Here is a 23,434-nt window from a genome sequence, read left to right on the forward strand (position 1 = left end):
CTAAGTGGCAACTTTAGAATGTAAAGCTATTCTAAAATCCTATGAGGTCATCGAGGCACAGGGTAAATTTTTAGAAACCAATCTTATATTTTAAGACTATATATAGTAATCATGCAACCTTTGATTGTGGGAGCTGAACACACACAGATCTGTTACACTCCTACTCAGGGTATTTCCCTATTTCTCTACCTACCTCATATCTGCCTTCTTATCTGTAGCTAACTGTGAAGGACTTCTCACCCCATGTTTATGCTAATCTGAACTCTTCCCAGAAGGTCAGATAATTTGTCTCCATACATCTTACCCACACATAATTCTCCCAGATGAGTCCACAAAATAAAGTGTTTTTTGTGTGTGTGTGAAGCAGTTAAAATTAGCCATGAATTTATTTTCTAAAATTGATAAAATGGAATAAAAATGTTTCCTAAACAGACACTGAATCAAACTGAACTAAACTGTTAATACCATCTAGTTTAAATCCTGATCCTAAGGTTTAAAATCTCTATTTCAATGGATTCAAGTTGCATGGACTGAAGATGTCATTTCTTTCCTTTATATCTGAGAGATATCAATAGGGAAAAGAAATCCATTGTACTCTGTCCCCCAAAAGATTTTCAAGTTGGGAATGGCCTGGCCACTGGAAAAGCTGAAGGTACAGCAATGACTCTGAGAAAGCCCAGATGTTAAACTAAGAGAGTGGGCGTTAACGCGGCTCCCAGATCTCCCCACTCCAGGGGAAACTGATGGGAACACAGGGACACTCACCCCACCTAGAAGCACTAGCTTGAATCTTTCTTTGCCTTCCACTTCCCCATCCTTTAAGTCCCTACTTGGGCTTTGCAGCTCCACATTGCAGCAAGCAGAGCGGTTTGCCAGTCCTCCCTCCCTACAGACCAGGTCTGGAGAGGGTCAGAGGGGTCCTCCCTGACGATCCCGGCCCTCCCACGGCAGGCACAAATGCCTCTTCTCACCTCATGCTACTATCTCTTTCAGACCTCCCACTTGGGATAGGCCTCCTGTTTGACATACTCATTTCAAGTCCCTTACTTTTCTGTATAGGAGATACTTCACAATAAGATGTATTGTTTAACAATTCATATGAAGAATTTAAAATTTATTATTTGGATGGTGTGTTTTGGTTAATTATATGCTTTTCCAATTGCTCCCTACTAGTAAACGGGTGGGTTATTAAGTGGCAATATGAACCTTTTAAGCCACTGAAACACTATTTTTTGGTTCTTCCTTGTTGAAAGAGACCCAATTTTAAGGACAAGCAGAAGTCACTATTTAGTCTTTTCGGTTCCAACACTAAAGTGTCTTCTGATCTGATGGATCATAGGCCTCATAAAACAAACTTGCTCCTGCGTAACATACATTAAGTACTCACAGGTATGCCATAAAAATATGTAAAGAACAGAGCTTTATCAAATAAAAGTACAATCTGTGCCTTCTAGACGTCTCAGATGTTCAGTATTAACAGAAGAGGCTCTACATTGGACTCACAAAGTTGGAATAAAATATTAGAGTGATATTTGTCCAAAGTCATCCAGAAATAAGAAATATAATTTTAAATTGAATAATAATTAAATATTCCCAGAAATATTTTATAAACTGATCATTATGTGAGAAGCATTATCTTCATTCTTAACAATAATCTCAAAATTAGTAGTAGGGTAAACTGTGAACATTTGTAAAAAGAGTTAGCAATGACATAAATATCCACAAAAGTTCTCTTTAGATGACCAGCTCAATTAAATTTAGGACCAAGGTCATACCATTTAGGATACACAGATTTGCTAAAAAAAGTCTTAAAATTGTACCAAAAAAAAAAAAAAGCAAGGAATAATAACTGCAATACTTTCCCCATTTCACAGATGAGAAAATTGAGTTAGAAAGCATAAGTGACTTGCCCCAGCTATAAAAATTGAAACAGTTAAAAATATAAATATTCATATTATGAATTATATACTCAGTATTAAAATACTGATGTGCATTTATTGTTGAAGAGAAATATTAAGAATATATAACCAGTTTTTTAAAATAATAATTAACGTATATACTATTATCAGTGATACAGGTCACCTTAACATCTACAGAAGTTTTCCCTAAAGTATGGCCTATTGTATTTGAGTAGATTTCCTTCCAAGAACCTACTTAAGTGTTTTAGATAAATAAAAATTAAAACATGACCCTTCTATTAAATAACAGCTGTAAAACATATACTGTATAACTCCCCACAGTCTACCACTGTACTGTGAGAAAACACAAATAAGAAACCCCAGGAAGACTTCAAATAATCAAAAATTAAAATTTTTGATGTACCACGCTATGAAACTAACCAAAGTATGATACGCTAGGGTTGTCTACGCTTGCAAGATAGTTATTCACAGATCTTACTGTTCTTTTGTAAAGTCAAATTAGATTAGTTTCAAAGGACCTTTGTAAGCAATTAATATCGCTGCCCTTCATGTTGCTTTTTAGGCATTAAGAGAGAAAGAAATAGCTGATGTAGAGATTTACTAAGAAAAATAAGAAAAGCAAGTTAGAAATTCAGCTTGACAATCTGAGGTGGGGGACACATATGTTTATGCCTATGGACCAGTGACTTAAATCAAGTTTTCTTGATTAGTGATTTTTTGAAAATCCTCTATAGATATTCATTTAGTGGAATCCTATGAGACCAAAAACTTCTTCCAGTATATTTGCCACACCTAATGACACTTATTATATTTCCAGGTTCAAGTGACAATGAATTCAGCAGAAAGATATCTACATATCAGATTAATATTTTCTGTCCTATGCACTGGGCATATATAGATCCTATGGAAGAAATGAAAGTATGGGCCAGAATGCATAAAGTATTAGGAAAATGTCATTTTAACATATTTTTCCTACTTTATGAAAGTTCCCTGTTATTAACAACCATTTTATAACTTGAAAACTAAATGAAATGTATTATTAGTTCTTGTATATGTTTTCACAGTAGCACCTTTTACACAGCTTCCACACAGATAATTATCTTGATAATTAAAGCTAGTGGCAAACTTCATTTTCAGAGAATTATAGAAGGGAGAAAATAAGTATTTATTTATATTTACATACTTACTGATTAAAAAGAATTAGCTGTGACTAGTAATCCATTTCTAACTCATATTTCTGAGGTCTCACTTTTTCTCCTGTATAAATTTTAAGGTCATAAGAATTTTGAAATATTGTGATTTTTAAAAAATTTAATCTAGAATATTTTAAAAAGTAGTTCTGAAATATACATACAAATGAACATTAAGGAAACTAGTTCTTTCAAAGAAAATATTGTATTTCATTATTAAAAACAGCAATCACAGAATATTTTCAAAGTTCTCTTAAGTTCAATAAAGAATATGATGTTGGTGACATTTTAGTTTTAATTTGAAAAAAGAAATTATACTCTTTTAAATGCAAAAGAATGAGAAAACAGCATCTAAAAAGTCCTCATCCTGGAATTCTCCAAAACTTTATACTTCATCGATGGCAGGGTTTTACAGCAGTTATTGTAAGAATTAGACACAAGCTTTTAAACATGAAAAAGAGTTTTTGATTTAAAAATAAAAGCATCATCAGTATTTTTTTTCCTTCCAGTGGGTTGCAAAGATTGAAATGGCCACCAGTTGATCCTAAGATCTGTTTAAGATATAATTTAAGATATAATTTATCAACAAATTAAATATCATATAATTTAAATAAAGGAGAAAATGGTGTAAAGTCCACAATAAGACAAAGATGGATGGTTTTGTAACACTTCACTTTTTTGGCTAACAAGACATTAGCTTTTAAGTTTTGTATATTAAAATGAATATTACAGCGTTGCATTTAGTGAATCTGATTGAACATATACCACACGAAAATTATTTTAAAACTCGAATAGCATCTTTTCAAATATCACTTCAAATGCTAACTAACTGGTAGCATCTATGAGTGTTTTCTGCCAAACTTTCTCAAGAGTGGAAGGCATTTCTTTAAGAGAGAAGCCACAGTGAGTGTCTATGTCAGTCCCTACACCAAAAAGATTTTCTAAATCATCTAGCACCATCAGTCGGTTCTGTATTCAGTCAGCAATAGATCACTTAGCCATAGACAGGAAGACTGCCAGAGAACACCTGAGATCTGTGGAAGATTTGCCCAGGTCCCTTTAAGGAGTAAATTATTCACTGTTCTCTTAATAACTCCAGTTAACAGTCTGTTTCATGAATGATTAAAAACGGTTGATGTTCAAATAATGTACATCAAAATCGAGAGTTTTACCAGCAATAGGTATCAAGACAACTCAACTCATCATTTTGTCTGGTTTTGTATTCAAACGATAATTTACACAAATTATTTTCTGTCCCTAATCTTGAAAGGAAAATAAGTAAAACTTTAGTTTCTTCATGACAGATGACTATTTTTAACTTTATTTCCCCTAAAATAGTTGACACTATTCTTTCAACCATTAGCCTCAGACCCAAGTGAATTAGGTTCTTGTTATAAAACAAGAGCAGCATGAAATAATAATGATATAAGGATAACAGGATCATAATCTTGCAAACTTCGGACACACCACCAACACATTTCAACAAAATGCAATTAGAGTGAGCCAACTCACCTAAGAAATGGGAGTTAACAAGAAGAATTTAGAAATGCGGCCTCCCGATCACCAGCAGAGGTAAAGGCCCCTTCTTTACCTACCAACTGGCCTTATATAAAAGCAGCAGTTCGGTTACTCCCAGTTTCTGCCTCCTTACCTTAGGCTCCTCCCCGAATACCACGGCATAAAGTACCACAACTGCACACCCACCTTCCACCCCCAACACTGAGGGGCCGCAGAGGTCTGTTCACCTGCTCCCTCTGCCTCCCTGAGTTAGACCGCACGGAGCAGAGCTGCGCGCCTGGCCCTAGACGGGCCCGCAAAGCTGGGCCTTTGCCTTTCCCAACACCTGGGCGTGAGGAGGAACCCAGCCCCCCAGCCGGTCCCCCGGCCCCCGGGCTCAGGGACAGCACAGCGCTTTAGGGCACCAAAGCTAGCTGGCCCCAAGGGCTCCCCTCGCTGAACTGTCACCACAGAGCACACACTTCTGGAGACCGAACGAGACCTCCTTAGCAGGGGGGCTGCGAGGCCGCGGGGCGCACACGCGCGGGATCTGCGCTGCTCCTTAGCCCGGACTCCCTGCCCCCAAACTCCCCTCGAGCAACTCCTGACGCGCGCGCACCTCCGCCGGGGACGCGAAGGTCCCAGTGTGCTCGGGTCCCCACCCACCTCGAGCTTTCACGAGGGGGCCCGTCCTGGGAGCCCGGACTCGCGGGCTGGCGTCTGCTCGTGCTGGGACCGTCCGCGGTCCTCCCGCCCCGTGCCCTCCGCCGCGGGTCTGCTCTAGGCAGGACGCCAACCTCGGCCCGGGGCCCCTCAACCCCGGACCCCTTAACCCTGTCACTTGCGCCACCTGCTAGTCCCGGTCCTCTCGGACCGCCCCCCCTCCTCAGCCCGGGACCCCTCAGCTGAAACCCCTTCACCCCGGTTCTCAGCCGGCGACCCGTCGGTCATCGTCCCCTCTGACCGTGCCCCCCAGCCCCGACCCCTCGGCGCACCCCCTCCTCGCGCGTCCCCAGACCCGCCGGCCGCGTGTTCCTGGGCGCCGCCGGGCACCCGGACTCTGACCTGCGGCGGCGGCGGCGTGGCGCCCCTCTCCGGTGTCGCGGCGGCCGACCCGAGCGCCCCAGGCGGCGGCTCCGGCTCGGGCTCGGGCTCCGAGTGCGGTGGGCCCCGCCTGCCCGAGGCCGAGCCGGGCCGGGGCCGGGGGCGGGCGCGCGGCGGGGGCGGGGGCGGAGCGGCCCGGGCGGCCGCGCGGTGGGGCCCCGCTTCTCCGGCGCCCACTCTGCGCCCCGCACCAGCCACCTGGTCCCCTTTGCGCCTCACAACCACCGCTGGGAGGCGGCCCAGAAATGGTCCCATGTCGCAGAGGAGGGACCCGAAGCTCGGAAAGATGCCTACGGTCGGGTCCCGTCGGGGAGATCCGAGGCGTGGACTTCCATCTCGGCCAGCGTGCCTTGCCCTTCACGCAGCGTGGTCTGCCACATTCTTTTCCCAATATGTTGTTTTCAGTGACATTCTGTAAAAAATGTAATTAAAGCATATTTAGGATCACTTGGTTTTTATCTCATAAACTTTCAAAGCCCCCCTTTTGCGTTTGTAGTTGATTTACATCGTTATTCACAAAGTGACTTGAGTTTTAGTTTTAATCATTAAAAACATTTCTTTAACTCATTAACAGGATTTGGTAAATTCTTAGCAATGCTTTTTACTCCAAGGGACCCAGACACAAGGCGTGTGTATCTCACGTTTTACAGTTTGAGAAACAGTTTTGGGGCCTGCTGCACTAAGACCGTGCCGGGTAGACCCTGAGCAGTTTTCTCCTGCCGCTTGCTCCATCACGGCCTGTCCAAAGCGGTTTGGTGCGTTCAGAAATTCTCTGGTCTCTGGGAGTTGAGGCCTTTGTTTCCCTTTTGCCAATGCCGTTCTAGGCCTGGCCCTGCTTGGGGAGGCAAAGATGATAAAAGCCCCTGACTTCAAGAAGCTTATCAACTACTTGCTCAGGATGCTCCCCAGGCCTTAGCGTCTCAATTTGTTGTTCTTTTCCCTCCAGAACAGAAGGTCCTCATTTGTGGTTTGAGGCAAATTTTTGTGAGGGTATGTATCACAAGGGAGAAGGCTCAGAGCTTAAATCAACAGATTCATGTCCTTCCTCCCCATTCCCTAAAATAAGAAGAGCCACAACTTTTATAGAGATTTCAAAGAAGACCATTATACTGACCACTGAAAGCCCCCACGTTTTTTGCCTGCCGTTTAGGTAGTCAGGTTGACTTGGCTCAACATTCTACACCCAGGCATCAGGGCTGCGTGCATACTACTTCTTGTTAATTCCAGAGTTCAATATGCTTTATTAATAACAGCTTTATTGAGATATAATTTACATAATCTAAAATTTAAATGCCATATATTTAAAATATATAATTAAATGAGTTTTAGTTTATTGACAAAGTTGTGCTACCAGAACAATAATCTAATTTTAGAACATTTTCAGTACTCCAAAGAGGAACCTCCTCCCCATTTACAGTCATCGTCCCTAACCCTAGGTAATTAATCTACTTTCTGTCTGTATATATTTACCTATTCTGGACATTTCATATAAATGGAATCATACAATATGAGGTCTTTTGTGACTGATTTCTTTCACTTAGCATAGTTTTTAAGGCTCATCCATGTTGTAGCTTGTAATATTTCATTCCTTTTTATGGTCAAATAATATACCATTGTATGGCTATATCACATTTTGTTTCTTCATTCATCAATTGGTGAACATTTAGGTTGTTTCTCCTTTAGGCCTATTATAAATAATGCTGCTATGAACATTTATGTCCCAGGTTATTTGTGAACACATATTTTCATTTTTCTTGAGCATATACCTAGGGGTAGAATTGCTGGATCATATAGTAACTCTATGTTTTTAAGAAACTACCAATCTGTTTTCCAAAGTGGCTATACCATTTTCCATTCCCACCGGCATTGTATGAGGGTCTGATTTCTCCACATCCTTGTCAACACTTGCTATTGTTTTTTTTTAATTTTAGCTAACCTAAAGGGTATGAAGTGATATCGTGTGGTTTTTGATTTGCATTTCCCTAGTGACTAATCATTTTTGAGCATCTTTTCATGTGTTTATTGGCCATTTGTGTATCTTTTTTTTAAAAAAAAAAGGTTTATTTAAATTCTTTGCCCATTTTTAAATTGGGTTATTTTTCTTTTTGTTGTTGAGTTGTAAGAATTATTTTATATATTATGTATACAAGTCCCTTATCAGATACATGATTTGCAAATATTTTCTCCCATCTGGTAAGTTGTCTTTTTACTTTCTTGATGGTGTCATTGGAAGCACAAGAGTTTTTAATTTTGATAAAGTTCAATTTATCTATTTTTTCATTGTTGTCATAACAATGACTAACCCAAAACCATGAAATTTACTCCCAAGTTTTCTTTTAAGAGTTTTATAGACCTAACTCTTACCTTTAGGTCTTTGATCCACTTAAATTTTTCTTCTTTTCTTTCTTTCTTTCTTTCTTTTTTTTTTTTGTAGAGATGGAGTCTTGCTATGTTGCTCAAGCTGGTCTCAAACTTCTAGCCTCAAGAGATCCTCCGCCTCAGCCTCCTAAAGTGTTGGGATTATAAGCGTTAGCCACCATACCCAGCCCACGTTGACTTAAATGTTACAATTTTTTTAAGGAGATCTATGGATGGTGAAGCTTGTAAGTTATTAATATAAGAAGTTAAGCAATGTAAAATGAAATAGTATAAATCTGTTTTTCAAACTGCTAGTCTAGACCCACTAGTTTGTTATATTAATAAAATCAGTTTGGAGAGTCATAACCAATACTTTCTTTAGTCAAGTAAAAAGAACAGAAGAGAACAAAAATGATCAGAATGCATCTTCTGTATTAAAGAAAGTGTTGTTTGATAGTTTTGTGTTATGTATGTGTATGTTTTTGTGTGTACCAGGAATTGGTGTAAAACTTGTTTCTTACTGTGAGCCACATTTTTATTAAAGTGGGAAAAACATTGTATAAATTACAGTTGTAGAGTTCTTTCATTCCACAAACATTTATTGAGTGCTTATTTTGTGCCAGGCCCTCTGCTAAGTGCTGGGAATAAAATGATAAACAGCACATGGTATCCATCCTGCAACAGCACACATAGGCAGTATGGTCCATATGGAGTTTCTAAAGACAAAAGATTAAGCCTATTTTAATCTTTCCCAACCACGAGAACTCCTTCCAAATATTGGTGTTTGGACCCATGGGACTTTTTTTTTTTTTTTGCAATTAATGCTAGTCGTTTATCTCAGTTGAGATTTGCAGACATATTTACTTTTCTTCTGACAAGTGGAACTTTGTTCCCAAGTTCATAATTGCATACTATGTTTATTATATTGGAAAGGGAGTACAGGTCTAGTAATGGGAGTTGACCATAACTGAATTGGTTTCCTTTTTACTCCAACTATATTTTAACTAGCCTCACTGGCCAGACCTCAGTATTTTTAAATAGTGGTATGTTACTTTTTAAGGGAAAAATTAAAAATCATAACAAAAATTTTATTATCTAAGAGTTCTGCAAAACAGGGAATTGGCATTAATAGTGACGAGTAACCACTTTGCAGATTGGGTTTAGGAAAACTAATGTGCTGCATTTCCAGTCATCCAATCAAGTCACTCATTTACAGAAGCTGTGCACAATCACGGCTCTGACATTTGCTCTTCCTCTTTATCTGAGACACCATTTATCGATCTTTGAGCACTATAAATTCCCAGGAGATTTAGAAGATCTTAATTTAAAATTTAAAAAATCATAACCAGTTCAACATGCTGGACAGGTTAAAAACACACACACACACACACACACACACACACACACACATACTTTCACAAAAGCATCTACCTTTTGAATGACTGTAACATGTTCCTACTTGTGAATTTTAAATCTAGTTGTGAAATTTTACCTGCAACCTCCCAATTTTACTTTGAATTATTAAGGTCCTTTTCTCCTCCTTTCTCCATTCTGCCCCCTCTAATCATGCCCTTCACGAAATGACTTGCCCATTTGTTACAAGGTCTTAAGTAGCAAAGTCAGGCTTGTAACCCTTTCTTCTAACTTCAGATTGCTTGATCTTTTCCCTATACTATACCTCTCTGCTTAACTCAACATTCTATTTCTGTTTTGAGTTATTGCCTATAACAAAAAATTCTGGAACATTTTAATAAAGTCATGAATCTTGATTATATTCAAACCATTAAGTTAGAATATAACCATGTATTGGTTTTTAGAAAACTATGGAGAATATATTCAAATTAATATTTTTTTTCTTAATATGTCAACTTAGAGCTTTCTTTTAGGTAATTTGAAAAAATTGAAAGAAACGTAATTTAAGGCCATTTCTTCAATAATACTCTTAAAAATATTGACTGAACTAACTTCCTGGTTTTTTTTATTAATCTACTTTTGAAAACTTTTTTTATATTTCATAATTTGTAAACACCTATGAAAATAATGATATTTAATTTCAAGGAAATTTCACTTGGTAATTGTAATACTTTTGAGTTTGACTATTTAAATTTTGAGATTTTAATGGTTTGAAAACATATTTTAAAGGTTCAAAACACTTTTGGTTTTCAGGGAATAAAAAAGAAAGCCATTTGCCCTGATTTCTCAATACTGCTCCACTTTTTTTTCTTAAAAATTAACCTACTTTGTATAACAGATTGGGCTCCAAGTATCAAGAGGTAGGAAGTAGAATGAATAGAACGTTAGGAAGAAGAGAATTCATCATTACTTTGGAAGGGCAAGTTGTCCTACTTTTTACTTGTATTTTCCTTTCAAGAGTTTTCTAATCAAGTACTAGTATAATTGCATGAGTTCTGACCTTTATTTCTGCTCATTGAGACTTGGAACAAGAGATTCAACCTCTCAGAGCTTAGTTTCCTCACCTGTAAAATGAAAATATAATATTCACATAATTTCATCAATGAGATAAAATGAAAAAATGCCAAGTCAGTCTCCCAGAAGGAACTCAATAAATGTTATTTATCAGCTGGGTGAAAGCATTGAGAATGTTTTCTCTGCAAGAAAAATATTAAAATACAGTTTGGACACTATATTTAGAAGGTTTTTAAAATTTATGTTTCCGATTTAGTCATCAGTCAACATGGACATCCTGCTATTTCTTTCTTGCATGTAAAAAAATGACTAGTTTTAATGAGTAGATTTTTGAAATAACTATGAACCCCAGATTTCTGCATAAGAATGGTTTTCTCAAGACACCTATGTGAATTTATAGGTCCTGGGCTTTTTCCTATAACACTAAAACACAAAAACAAAAACTTTTTGTTATGGAAAACACTAGATATATAAAAATAAACAATATAGGCCGGGCGCGGTGGCTCACGCCTGTAATCCTAGCACTCTGGGAGGCCGAGACGGGTGGATCGCTGGAGGTCAGGAGTTCGAGACCAGTCTGAGCAAGAGTGAGACCCCGTCTCTACCAAAAATAGAAAGAAATGATTTGGACAGCTAAAAATCTATATAGAAAAAATTAGCTGGGCATGGTGGCGCATGCCTGTAGTCCCAGCTACTCGGGAGGCTGAGGCAGTAGGATCACTTAAGCCCAGGAGTTTGAGGTTGCTGTGAGCTAGGCTGATGCCATGGCACTCACTCTAGCCTGGGCAACAAAGCGAGACTCTGTCTCAAAAAAAAAAAAAAAATTAAATTTAAAAAAAAAAATAAACAATATAGTATAACGAACCCTCCATGTACCCATAACCCAGCTTTAGTTCATGGTCAGTCTTGTTTCATTTATACATTCAACCATGTTCTCTCTCCTGTATGATTCTGAAACACATCCTAGACAATGTATTTCATCATAAAACTTTCAAACAATTTTAAAATATTGTTTTTGAGTCTTCTATTTAAAAGTTGGTCAAAATGATTTGCTCTGGTATATTTTGGATTTATCATAAAAGTTTTCCTTACTGACATATTTTTCAACCCTTAACGTCTGAAAGGGTGAATGACCTAACAACGTCTATTGTGGGTAAGTTGTAAAGTGTGTTAATTCCTGGGAGGACCGTTGAGCACACACTACAGCCTTCCAGTGGACCTAAGGACGTAAGCATGTTCAGGCTGAGAAATGCGCAAAAAACCCGGACCTGCAGAAAGGCAAGGTAGATTTAGTTACTGAAAAAACAAAAAACAAAACATGTACCTGTGCCAAGAACAGATTACAGCAGATATTGGTCTCTTAACACATTGACTGCCACACTAGAAATTTTTTTTTTTCCTTGGGGCCACCGTGTTTTATTATGAAAATAGAATAAAAACTTCGAAAACAAAACAATCCTTTCTAATTTAATGAAAGATTTGTTATTTTTTATTGTTTTCTGTGCATGACTTATATGCAATTAAATTGTCAGTATTAATTGTAACAGTAAGAACATCAACAAGTAAGATTTGCACAAACCAACTGCACGGTTTTGCCCAGGGGGCCACCCCTCACATGACACGTATGCTACAGCTTGGTAGCAAGTTGCCTGCGGCACCACATGGCTCCCAAGGTAAAGAGAAGTATGAATTACAACATGCTTCACAGGCCCCAGGCTCAAAATTAGCATGAGTTAAATACAACTTACTTGGCAGTTAATGTGTTAAACTTTAGGATAACTGGGCGGGCCTGAGTTGGTAGAGCTATGGGGGCAGTCACCTTCTTGCACATTCCTGTACCCCTTATTTGTGCTGCAGAAGTAAGTATTGTGTGCTAATACATGAAAAAAATTGGGAAGTATGCATGACCCTCATCTCCCACCTCCCCTATGTTTCTGTCTCCTCCGGAAGACCTCCCTGGGAAGTAATCTTGCTCCTTTGTGCTTCCCCACTGAGTGCAGCCTTCTGGTCTAACATTTGTTACATTTCAGGGAGTTCTATTCTTCCCTCTCTAAGATGTAAGCACTCTGACAGCAGAAGCCACGGTTTTTTAATCTTTTTATGCCCAGGACTGACTGACTGCACCATATGCCTGAAACCAAATAAGTGAACGATGAATGTTTGTTGAATTACTGCTGAGTGTTTAACTTGTAAATCCAAGCCTACTCATATGGAAATAATTCAAATGTTGCCTCATCAAGAGTCATCACTGTCATTCTTTATTCTCTTAACAGCTTTATTTTTCGTCACACCTGAAGTTATATTTTTTATCATTACCTGAAGTTATACTTCTTAACCTTTACTGTTTTATTTCTATCTTTCCACACTAGAAGGTAAACTACATGAAGGCAGGGATTTTTTTATTCACTGTTGTAACCCTAGCACATGGCTCTCAAATTTTTATTATTGAAATGATACTAATGTCATCAATTCAATCACCTTTAGAAGCTGTATTTTGATCTTTTATGTCTCTGCAAATTAATATCTATCTTTGTAAGTCCCCAGGATCAGCTACTGATTTGAGCCTTACTTAGGCAGCCACGGGCCTTTCTGTTTTTGTGAACATAATTTTGTTTTGAACATTTGGACCCATCTGCCAGTTTTGTTCTTGATACATTGAGCAGCTACTAGTGATACATAATTTCCACTTTGAGCAGAGTCTGAGGACTGGGAAGTTTGAAACTAAGGCTCAAAACCCTGGCTTCTTACTAGAGTGATAAGGTAGTGACAGGTGTTCTACTGTGATTTTTCAGTACTATATTTTCCCTTTCCCCTTTTTACAGAAGAGGTTTTCAGGCTCCTGGATGCTTATTTCTTAAATGCCTAGAGGTGAAGGATGGAAGCCGAACTGCCCAGACTTCTTATTGCTGGGGCCCTTGGAAGAGCTTGCTTTCCAGTCCTCAGTTGGAACCCCCTTTCTGGGTGGTGACACTTTGGCACAGGGCAGAGCTCTGTTTTGTATTGCTACTGGAGTTTAAATGTTTGGGTAACTGGTAGGTTGCTCATGAATTGCATTTGCATGTTTAGAAACTTTTGTACAGTAGTGGGAGGAGGTGGGGGAGAGAGTTAGGGAGATTGTAATGGCTTTTGTTTATTGACATTATATTTTGCCAGCATCTTCCTACCACCATTACAGGGATATTGCTTCTTCTTCAAAGCATATTTCTGACTTTACTCTCCTATAACATCCATTTATTCGCTCAGTAGAAGTGCGGTAGGTCAATTTCTTTCACATCAATCTCTTCACACCTCCTAGTAGGCAGAATTTAAAAAAAAATTATTCCTGCAGTAGTAAGAAGTTGACTTTCCTAATATAGGGCTTTTAAAAGATAAATTTAGTTGACCTCTTTAACTCTTCTTCTACCAAATGGAATTGCAGTGGCCTAGATGATTTGTATAATTTATTAATAATAGAAAACAAATTATTAGCCTTTAGGGAATTGTTTAGTCTAGTTCTAAAACATATAAAACATAAATAAAATAAACAAATAAAACATTATTTTCCCTATGATTTTTCAGTAATATAATCCAAGAGTATCTCCAGGCATTTCCAAAAACTTAAAAAAAAATCTACCTACCCATGAAATGCTTAAAGGAGGCAATGATATTATGTAAAACATACATTTACAAGCCACAAAATCATTAACAATTTCATAGATGGGCAACTCAATACAACCAAATAATGAAAGGATATTTGAATCTAAGGGGAAAAACACAAACAAAAAAGAAAAGAAAAAGAAATTACCCACTTAGCCTTTTACGAAAATGACTTTTTCTCTTCCTTTCAATTATTTTAAAAACTAACAAAATATAAGCTTCCTGTAAAAGGTCAAGCCATGTGTTAAAAAATGTTTGTAGCATCATTATTTATAATAGCCCCAAAGTGGAAACAACCCAAATGTCCATCAACTGATAAATGGATAAACAAAATGCAATTTACCTATACAATGGCCTATTACTCAGCCATAGAAAAGATTGAAGTACTGATACAAGTTCATCAGTTTGGATGAGCATCAAAAACATGATGCTAAGTGAAAGAAGCCAGTCACAAAAGACCAGATACTACGTGATTCCGTTAATATGAAATGTCCAGAATAGGCAAATCCATAGAGGCAGAAAATAGATCACTGGATGCCAGGGGGGGAGGGGGCAGGAGAAAATAGGAAATGACTGATAATAAGTACAGAGTTTCTTTTTAGGGTGATGAAATTTTCTGGAATTAGACAATGGTGATGGTTGCACAACTTTGTTAAATATACTGAAACTCACTGAATTGTACATTTAAAAGAGTGATTTTATGGTGTATGAATTATATCTCAGTAAGAAAATCTTGAGAAAATGATGTTGAGGAAAAAAATGATTACTTCTATCCTCCCCTTACTAAGAACTAGTCAGTGTGTTTTCACTCTGCCCTTTTCCACCCACCTACTGTGTTTTGCCGTTCTGTTATTCAGGACTTCAGCATATTGTTGGGCAGGTTGTGACTCTGATCAAAGGTAGCTGGCCAAGTGGACAAAAAAGGGTGATATCCGAGCCATATGCTCATTCTACTGGAAGGATGGGATACCCTTTTCTAATTCGCCGAAAAGTACCTTATGGACTAGCAGTGACCTTGAGGCCTTGATCATTTTAATAGATTTTTAGGACAGGGAGGGTTGGTAAATACATATACTTCTTCAAGTCTACTATCTTGAATTAGAAGTCAAGCACTTCATTTTACTGTAATATTATAATATATTTACTATAATGGATTATTGTCTAGAACAGAACACCCTTTGACCCTCTCTTAGCAAATTGGGTTGAAAATTATCCAATTAATCTTAAAAAGCATGTTTCTAGTTTAAGTCTGTGTTCTACGGTGTTCCTTTAATTTTGCCTTTTTTGTTTAAAGGGGATTCAGTATATTGTTCAACTTTACATTATGATGGTTTTTATATTTGATATCACTAAAGTACCACCACTACCAAGGGGATTTCCTGCTACTTAACTTGTTCTAACAATGCAACTTTTCTGATAGCATTCTTGTATAGATTTCAAAAGAGCTCAAATAATAGTATTTTCTACACTAAATTTAATCAGTGACTCAACACACATTTATTGAATTACTATTATGTTCAAAATAACACTGTATTCCAAACAGGAAGAACTCCTCAAATCCTAGTACTTTACATACAAAGTGCTTATGTGCCTGATACATTGTAAGTATTCAATAAATATTTGTAAATGGATCAATGAATAAAGATCAATCTTGTTTATTTGTGATACCTAAAAATTAAACACTGGCCAATAACCATACAATTTAATAGGCCCTTAATTCAATTGGCACTCTAGCAGGGAAACTCTGATATAAAAAATGTGATATCTATAGAGAGAACTATGAAACACTAAGGAAGGAAATTGCAGAACACGTAAATAGGTGGAAAACCATACCATGCTCGTGGATTGGAAGAATCAACATTGTTAAAATGTCTATACTACCCAAAGTAATCTACAGATTCAATGCAATTCCTATTAAATTACCAACATCATTTTTCACAGATTTAGAAAAAATAATTATACACTTTGTATGGAATCAGAGAAGACCCCATATAGCAAAAGCAATTTTAAGCAATAAAAACAAAATGGGAGGTATTAATTTGCCAGACTTCAAACTATACTACAAGGCTGTGGTTCTTAAAACTGCCTGGTATTGGCACAAGTGCAGGGACACAGACCAGTGGAACAGAACAGAAAATCCAAATATAAAACCATCCTCTTATAGCCATCTAATCTTTGACAAAATAGACAAAAACATACTCTGGGGACAAGAATCCCTATTCAATAAATGGTGCTGGGAAAACTGGATAGCCACATGTAGAAGACTGAAACAGGACCCACAGATTTCACCTCTCACAAAAATCAAATCACGGTGGATAACAGATTTAAACCTTAAATGGGAAACGATTAGAATTCTAGAAGAAAATGTAGGAAAGACTCTTACAGACATTGGTCTAGGCAAAGAATTTATGAAGAAAACCCCTAAGGCAATCGCAGCAACAAGAAAAATAAATGAACGGGACCTGATTAAATTAAAAAGCTTCTGCACAGCCAAAGAAACAGTCACAAAAATAAACAGACAGCCTACAGAATGGGAAAAAATTTTCGCATACTACACATCAGATAAAAGACTGATAACAAGAATCTATTTAGAACTCAGGAAAATCAGCAAGAAAAAATCAAACAACCCTATCAAAAAGTGGGCAAAGGACATGAATAGAAAATTTTCAAAAGAAGATATAAGAATGGCTAACAAACATATGAAAAAATGCTCAACATCCCTAATCATCAGGGAAATGCAAATCAAAACCACAATGAGATACCACTTAACTCCGGTGAGAATGGCCTTTATCAAAAAATCCCCAAACAACACATGTTGGCATGGATGCGGAGAGACAGGAACACTCATACACTGCTGATGAGAATGCAAACTAGTGCAACCCCTGTGGAAAGCATTATGGAGACACCTTAAACAAATTCAAGTAGACCTACCATTCGATCCAGCAATCCCATTATTGGGCATATACTCAGAAGAACAAAAGTCATTCTATAACAAAGACACCTGTACCCGAATGTTTATAGCAGCACAATTCACAATCATAAAGATGTGGAAACAACCCAAGTGCCCATCAATCCACGAATGGATTAGTAAACTGTGGTATATGTATACCATGGAGTATTACTCAGCTATAAGAAATAACAGTGATACGACATCTCTTCGGTTCTCCTGGAGAGAGTTGGAACCCATTATATTAAGTGAAGTATCCAAAGAATGGAAAGGAAAGCATCACATGTACTCACCAGAAAATTGGTTTCCCTGATCATCACCTAAATGCACATAAGGGAAGGATACCAATTGGATATCAGACCGAGGCAGGGGGTGGGGGGAGGGGATGGCTGTATGCCTACACGATGAGTCCGTTGTGCACCGTCTGGGGAATGGTCATGCTTGAAGGTGCTGTCTCGGGGAGGTGGGAGTTGGGGGGAGGGGATGGAGGTATGACTACACGGTGAGTGCCAGGCGCACTGTCTGGAGAGTGGACACGCTTGAGGCTCTGACTCAGGGGGATGGGTGGGACACGGACAATGTATATAACCTGAGCTTTTGTACCCCCATGAAGAGCTGAAGTAAAAAAAAAATAAAATAAAATAAAAAATAAAAAATGTGATATAATTTGGTTAAATATATAAATATAATTTGGATAAATCTAAGAATTTTGGCAAACTAACAACTGTTAGTTTCAAAGTTAACTGTAGTGTTTTAAACTGATCATTTTTTCAGCAATTTTTTTGTTACTTTGTTTAAAAAGAAGTATTTACTCTTAAACTGTTAACTTTAAAAATTACTCAAAAGTGTTTCCATTTAAAAATTAATAATGAGTGGTTCTCAAATCCAGCTGCACATCAAACACTTACTGTTTTATTTTTGTTTTGTTTGTTTATTTGTTTGTTTGTTTCTAATCCCAGAAAGGTAGAATTTGAGATTTCTAGACTTATTAGAACTACCTGGTTGAGCTCATGAATCTGAAATTTAAGAAGCATTCTATATGATATTTTAAGTTTTAATTTAGTTACAGAAATTATTCATAAACAAATTTTTTCTTATAAAAATCTGAAAGATTTCAAATAAAGGCAAAATCTCCTCATTCCCAATTCTTTCTCTCCTTCACTGACTCCAGTGTTTCTTATGCATGTTAAAATTTGAGATCCATTACTGTAACAGGAAGGCCAGAAGTAGTAAACTGAAAACTTTTGTTAGAGCTAAAAGTGAATGACAGATTTTTAATGTTGTTTTTTTATGTGAATTATAGAGTCTAAGTCTCAATCAAGACAGAGAAGAAATTGACTTTTCAAGTATTTGAAAGCCTTCATTCAAGACAGTATCTTACCAAAAGAATCTCTTCCTTCTCATGAAAAGGAAAAGTTTAATTCCAATTATCCTCAGTAAGAAATGCAAGCAATGGAAATAGTAAACATACTCAGCATGTGGGGAAAACAGTTGGTATTTGGTAAATAGCAAGTGATTTATTGACTTGGCAAGCTTCCCTTGAACTCTAGTATATAGTTAACTCTTAATTATCTAGGAACAGATTTACTATTTTATAAATTGTTTGGAATGTTATTTAGCCTTCTTTCCCTCATCTTGCTAAATTCTAGGCTAAAGATATTATGACTGAGGCCACAGTGGAGTTAATCAAACTTGAAGGGTATCTAAGTGGAGGGCCACTTTCAAATCCTTATTAAGTACATCCTTTTGCCCCACACTGTATTAAGATGAAAGACAAAAATTCTGCTTTTAGGGTGTTCACAGTCCAGTAGAGGAGGCAGACAAGTTAAAAATAAACAGTAGGCTACAATGCAGAAAGTGGGGTGAAAATGGCATCTCATGCCACGGGGGTGCGTAGGAAAGGAAGAACTCAGGGTGGGGAGTCCATTTGCACTAGACATCACGAGTTTAAGCTGACATGAGGTTTCTGACTTGAGCAATTGATGGATTCTGTTTGAGACATGTTGAGTTTTAGATGTTTGTGGAGGATGTCCAAGTGATGATATCCACAGACAACCGGCTATATACTCCCATAACTTTGAAAAGCATGGAGTTGTCATTGTCTACCTAGTGCTGGAAACCACTGATGGAAATGAGATTGCTGAGAAGAGCAAGCTGAGGAGGATCTCTGCAGCACACGAGCTTTTTTTCTTTACTTTTCTTGTTTTTAAAGACAGGGTCTCCCTCTGTCGCCTAGGCTGCAGTGCAGTGGCATTATCATAGCTCACTGCAGCCTCCAACTCCTGGCCTTGAAGTGATGCTACTGCTCTGGCATCCCAAAGCACTGAGATTACAGGCATGAGCCACCACACCTGGCCCAAGCTTTTAAGGGTTAGGTGGAATCTGAGAAGGAACCACTAGAGAGGTAGGAAAAAAAAATGACAATGGTCTGGGAGATTAAGGTCAAAGGAAGAGAACAGACACCAATGTCACATGGCACAGAGAAGTCAAATAAGACAGGCCTGGGAACCTTGGTGAAAGCCAAGGTAGAAGCAGAAGCCACTCCAGTCAGAAGCATTTTCTGAGCACCTACAATGAACATACCAAGCACTATAGACTGTTGTGCTATTTAATCTTCACTATGGCCTTTGAGGGAAAGCATTATTATTAATATGATTGTCCTCGTATCACAGATGAGTATACTGAAGCACAGAAAGACCTGGACCAGAGTTGTACAACTAGTTTGCAACACAGCTAAGATTAGAACTCAGTTCAGACTAACGTGTGAGTCCAGCTCTTGGCCATTGCTGGGTACCAAGAGTGGTGAGAAAGTGCAGAGTGAATGTCGATGTCTCTTTAGAGCCATTTGTCAGTGGAGCATAGAGGGCAGATTTTACAAAGGGGACGCTGAGTCTAAACAAGGGTTTTTTTTTTTTTAATTTCTTGTTTTTCAGATGAAAGTCGCACATGATTATCAGCAAAGGAGAGAGAGCCGATGAAAAGAGAGAAAGGGAAGTCCCAAGAATGAAGGAATTGATGCCCATGTAGCCATACTTCTATTCCTGGGGCTGGATCAGAATAGTTCTGGTGGCGGGGGGAACCCTGCCAGTTTGAATAATTAATGCTATTTGGTCCTGTATGTTTATGTAAGAAATCAGCTCAACCTGGGCAATGGCTCACGCCTGTAATCCCAGCACTCTGGGAGGCCGAGGAAGGAGGATCACTTGAGCTCAGGCGTTGGAGACCAGCCTGAGCAAGAGAGAGACCCTGTCTCTACTAAAAATAGAAAAAATTAGCTGAACGTGGTGGTGCACGCCTGTAGTCCCAACTCTCAGGAGGCTGAGGCAGGAGGATTGTTTGAGCCCAGGAGTTTGAGGTTGCTGTGGGCTAGGATGACAAAGCAAGACTTTGACTCAGAAAAAAAAAAAAAAAAAAAAATCACCTGAAATAAACGTCCATCCAGTCTTTTCTCACCTTGGAATTCATTGACATAATTAACATGATTCATGATGAAGTAGACTGAATTTCTTGTTTACAATTCAGAACTGTGCTTGCCACATCAAACTAGGCCATATCTATCTAGTTTCAAGGTGAATAGTAACATTTAGGGCGCAGTCTCCATGTTCACTTTCCATTCCTGTGTTCACACTGTAAAATCCAGTATTCTCTTTGCTTCCATAAGTTGCTGTCTCCATGGAGCACCCAGAATTCTTTCTTTTGCAACAGAAAACATGGTGTCCGCTGCAGAGCTCTTTGTTGATCCTGCTGTGATACTAAAAATAATTAGTTCCAGTTCTCCCCGATCTTATTTTTGAAAAATATGTGCCAAGTGTGGTTACACCTTACTTAAACTGAGCTTCTAATAATTACACTAGAAAACAAAATTAATTCTCATGGTTTTTGTTTGTAATTTCATTATAAAGACTTCTAATGAAACCCATACCCTTTAGCTCTTTGTAGATTCCTCTCCAGAAGGTAACGGTTTTGCTGTTCTGGGGCTGCAGTGGCTCCTAATCACACTGTGGGTCATTATTTCACAGGTTCCAGAAAGATGTACTGTATCAGGCACTTGTGTGCCAAAGCACTATGCTAGGAAAGTACAAAGTACAGCACACACATCTTCTCTAGGAGCTTTTAGCTGGCGTACAGAAGATTGGATGGTTACAGAAATGACTAGAATTCAGAGCAGTAAAGGGCCAGTATAAATGGTAATATGGTGTTGGGCCACCTCAATTTCTTCCATTTAAAGATAATTACACCAGTAACACGTGAATATATTCTTGCTGAAAGGGATACAGAAGTCTCTAGAACAAATTGTTCAAGTTCTCCCTCACAACGTCCCTACTTCCACTTCCTTCCCCAGATTGAGGTGTTCATTGCTGGTCTCTTTTCTGTGCATTCTCATACATACAGAAGCAAATATGTGTATTTCTGTACATGAATACTTTAACATATGCACTTTTATCATTGTTTAGCATAAATTATTTGAAATGCATTGTTCTGTGAATTTTTCACTTAAAAAGGTCGTTTCATGTCATAACATAGAGATCTATTCATTTTAAAGTAAGTGTAGTATTATGACAGGATAAATTTTAGAATGTATCCTACATGAGAGTGAAATAAAAAAGGCTAAATTCTACAGAATTTAGATTGGTAAACACTATCGATTATATTAAATTACTTCCATGTTTAATTACTTGTTTGAGAAGAATAAACCTCATAGAAATTTCCTCTTACCTTTTAATTTTTTAAAAACATAGGCCGGGTGCAGTGGCTCACACGTGTAATCCTAGCACTCTGGGAGGCTGAGGCGGGAGGATCGTTTGAACTTAGGAGTTCCAGACCAGCCTGAGCAAGAGTGAGACCCCGTCTCTACTAAAAATAGAAAGAAATTAGCCAAACAACTAAAAATAGAAAAAAAAAATTAGCTGGGCATGGTGGCGCATGCCTGTAGTCCCAGCTACTCGGGGGAGGCTGAGGCAGTAGGATCGCTTGAGCCCAGGAGTTTGAGGTAGCTGTGAGCTAGGCTGACGCCACGGCACTCTAGCCCAGGCAACAGAGTGAGACACTGTCTCAAAAAAAAAAATAAATAAAATAAAAATAAAAATAAAAACATAGATAAAATGCATTATTTTGATATATAAAAGGCCTTGTATAAATGTTTTCTTAAAACCAAACACTGTTAAGAGGAATACTTAAGTAGAAAATAATGGAATACTTACCTAGTAAGCATATATAATTGAATGCTGTGGATCCCACAAGGCAGAAATAGAATGAAATCAAATAAAATAAAAATTCTTAAATATATCAGGGTAATGGGAATTCCTGTAGTACCTAAGAACAATGACAATTCTTTTAAAAAAATTTCAGTTCTTTTCTCATTATTATTAAACTGATAACTAAAATCTTTTTTAAAAAAACAAAACACTATCTACTTCTTGTTTAAAGATATATTTGTACATACACGTGTATAGAAACATTCCTGGAAAAAAATAAGTTTATGTTTTAACAGTGGTTATCTCTGGGTGTTGGAGTGTAGTCAGGTGATTCTTATTCTTATCTTTTCCTGAACTTTTCAATTTTAAAAATAGTGAATACACCTTAGTTTTCTTAATTAGAAAAAAATTGAAGCAATAAATGAATTAATAGCAAATGAATGGAATGATCATGTCTCTTGACTTGAGAATAGAAAATGTGCCCTCTTTCTATTTCCCCACATGACGTTTACTTATCTGTCAGTACAAATTTTTAAAATTTATAAGACCAAAACATAGCATCGGACTCTTAAATGTAATGTATAAAATTATAACCTTGGGTCAAATACACATAAAAATAGACTTGTCACCTATAAATATACAAAACATCTAAAGCAGTTTATTATAGTACCATTAGGCCAGCACACAAAATATACTTTTATTTACTAAGTTAAATCTCTTTTGTTAAATAACTAATGTTTTTAAATTTATAATTTGGGCAAAATTTAGTTTTTTTAAAAAAGCTTATTTTTGTCACTTCCAAAAAAAGAGAGGGGAAAGGAGAGAGGAAGCTGTGCTTAGTGGGAAAGTTGCAACATTCAGTTCGTAAGTAGTTTGGATTTTTTTTTCAACTACTTCTCTTACATAAGAGCCCTGTAATATCTCCATAGGGAGAAATAACACTGTGCTACATTATGTCTTTTTAATTTTTCCTCCAGATAGTGTTTACAAATCAACATGTAGGAATGACTCCATATTTAAAGTTATTAGCCAACTTTGGTGTCCATTTGCCATTAAAGACAATTGGTAATTTTAACAATCAATGAGAGTTTATTTTAGGAGAAAACTTACTGAAATTTGCAGGAAATAACCTTTTTGTTCCAAAACAGCTGTCATTGAACA

The 23,434-nt window shown here is 37.6% G+C and overlaps 1 protein-coding gene across 5 annotated transcripts in view; it reads right to left on the reverse strand.

The window, feature by feature from the left end:
• PPARG (peroxisome proliferator activated receptor gamma) overlaps positions 1-6,137 on the reverse strand; it is a 129,285-nt gene extending 123,148 nt beyond the window's left edge. Inside the window, exon 1 of one of the 5 annotated variants that reach the window (XM_045551445.1) lies at positions 6,005-6,137. The gene's annotated coding sequence lies outside the window, so the exon portion shown is untranslated. Of the gene's footprint in view, positions 1-4,621; positions 5,187-5,671; positions 5,840-6,004 lie in introns of those variants that run through there. The other 4 variants (XM_045551443.1, XM_045551442.1, XM_045551446.1 and 1 more) reach the window with 4 other exon arrangements.
• Between the last annotated feature and the right edge of the window lie 17,297 nt (positions 6,138-23,434).

The sequence above is a fragment of the Lemur catta genome, chromosome 5 (genome assembly GCF_020740605.2).
Source record: "Lemur catta isolate mLemCat1 chromosome 5, mLemCat1.pri, whole genome shotgun sequence".
In the NCBI taxonomy this organism is placed as follows: domain Eukaryota; kingdom Metazoa; phylum Chordata; class Mammalia; order Primates; family Lemuridae; genus Lemur; species Lemur catta.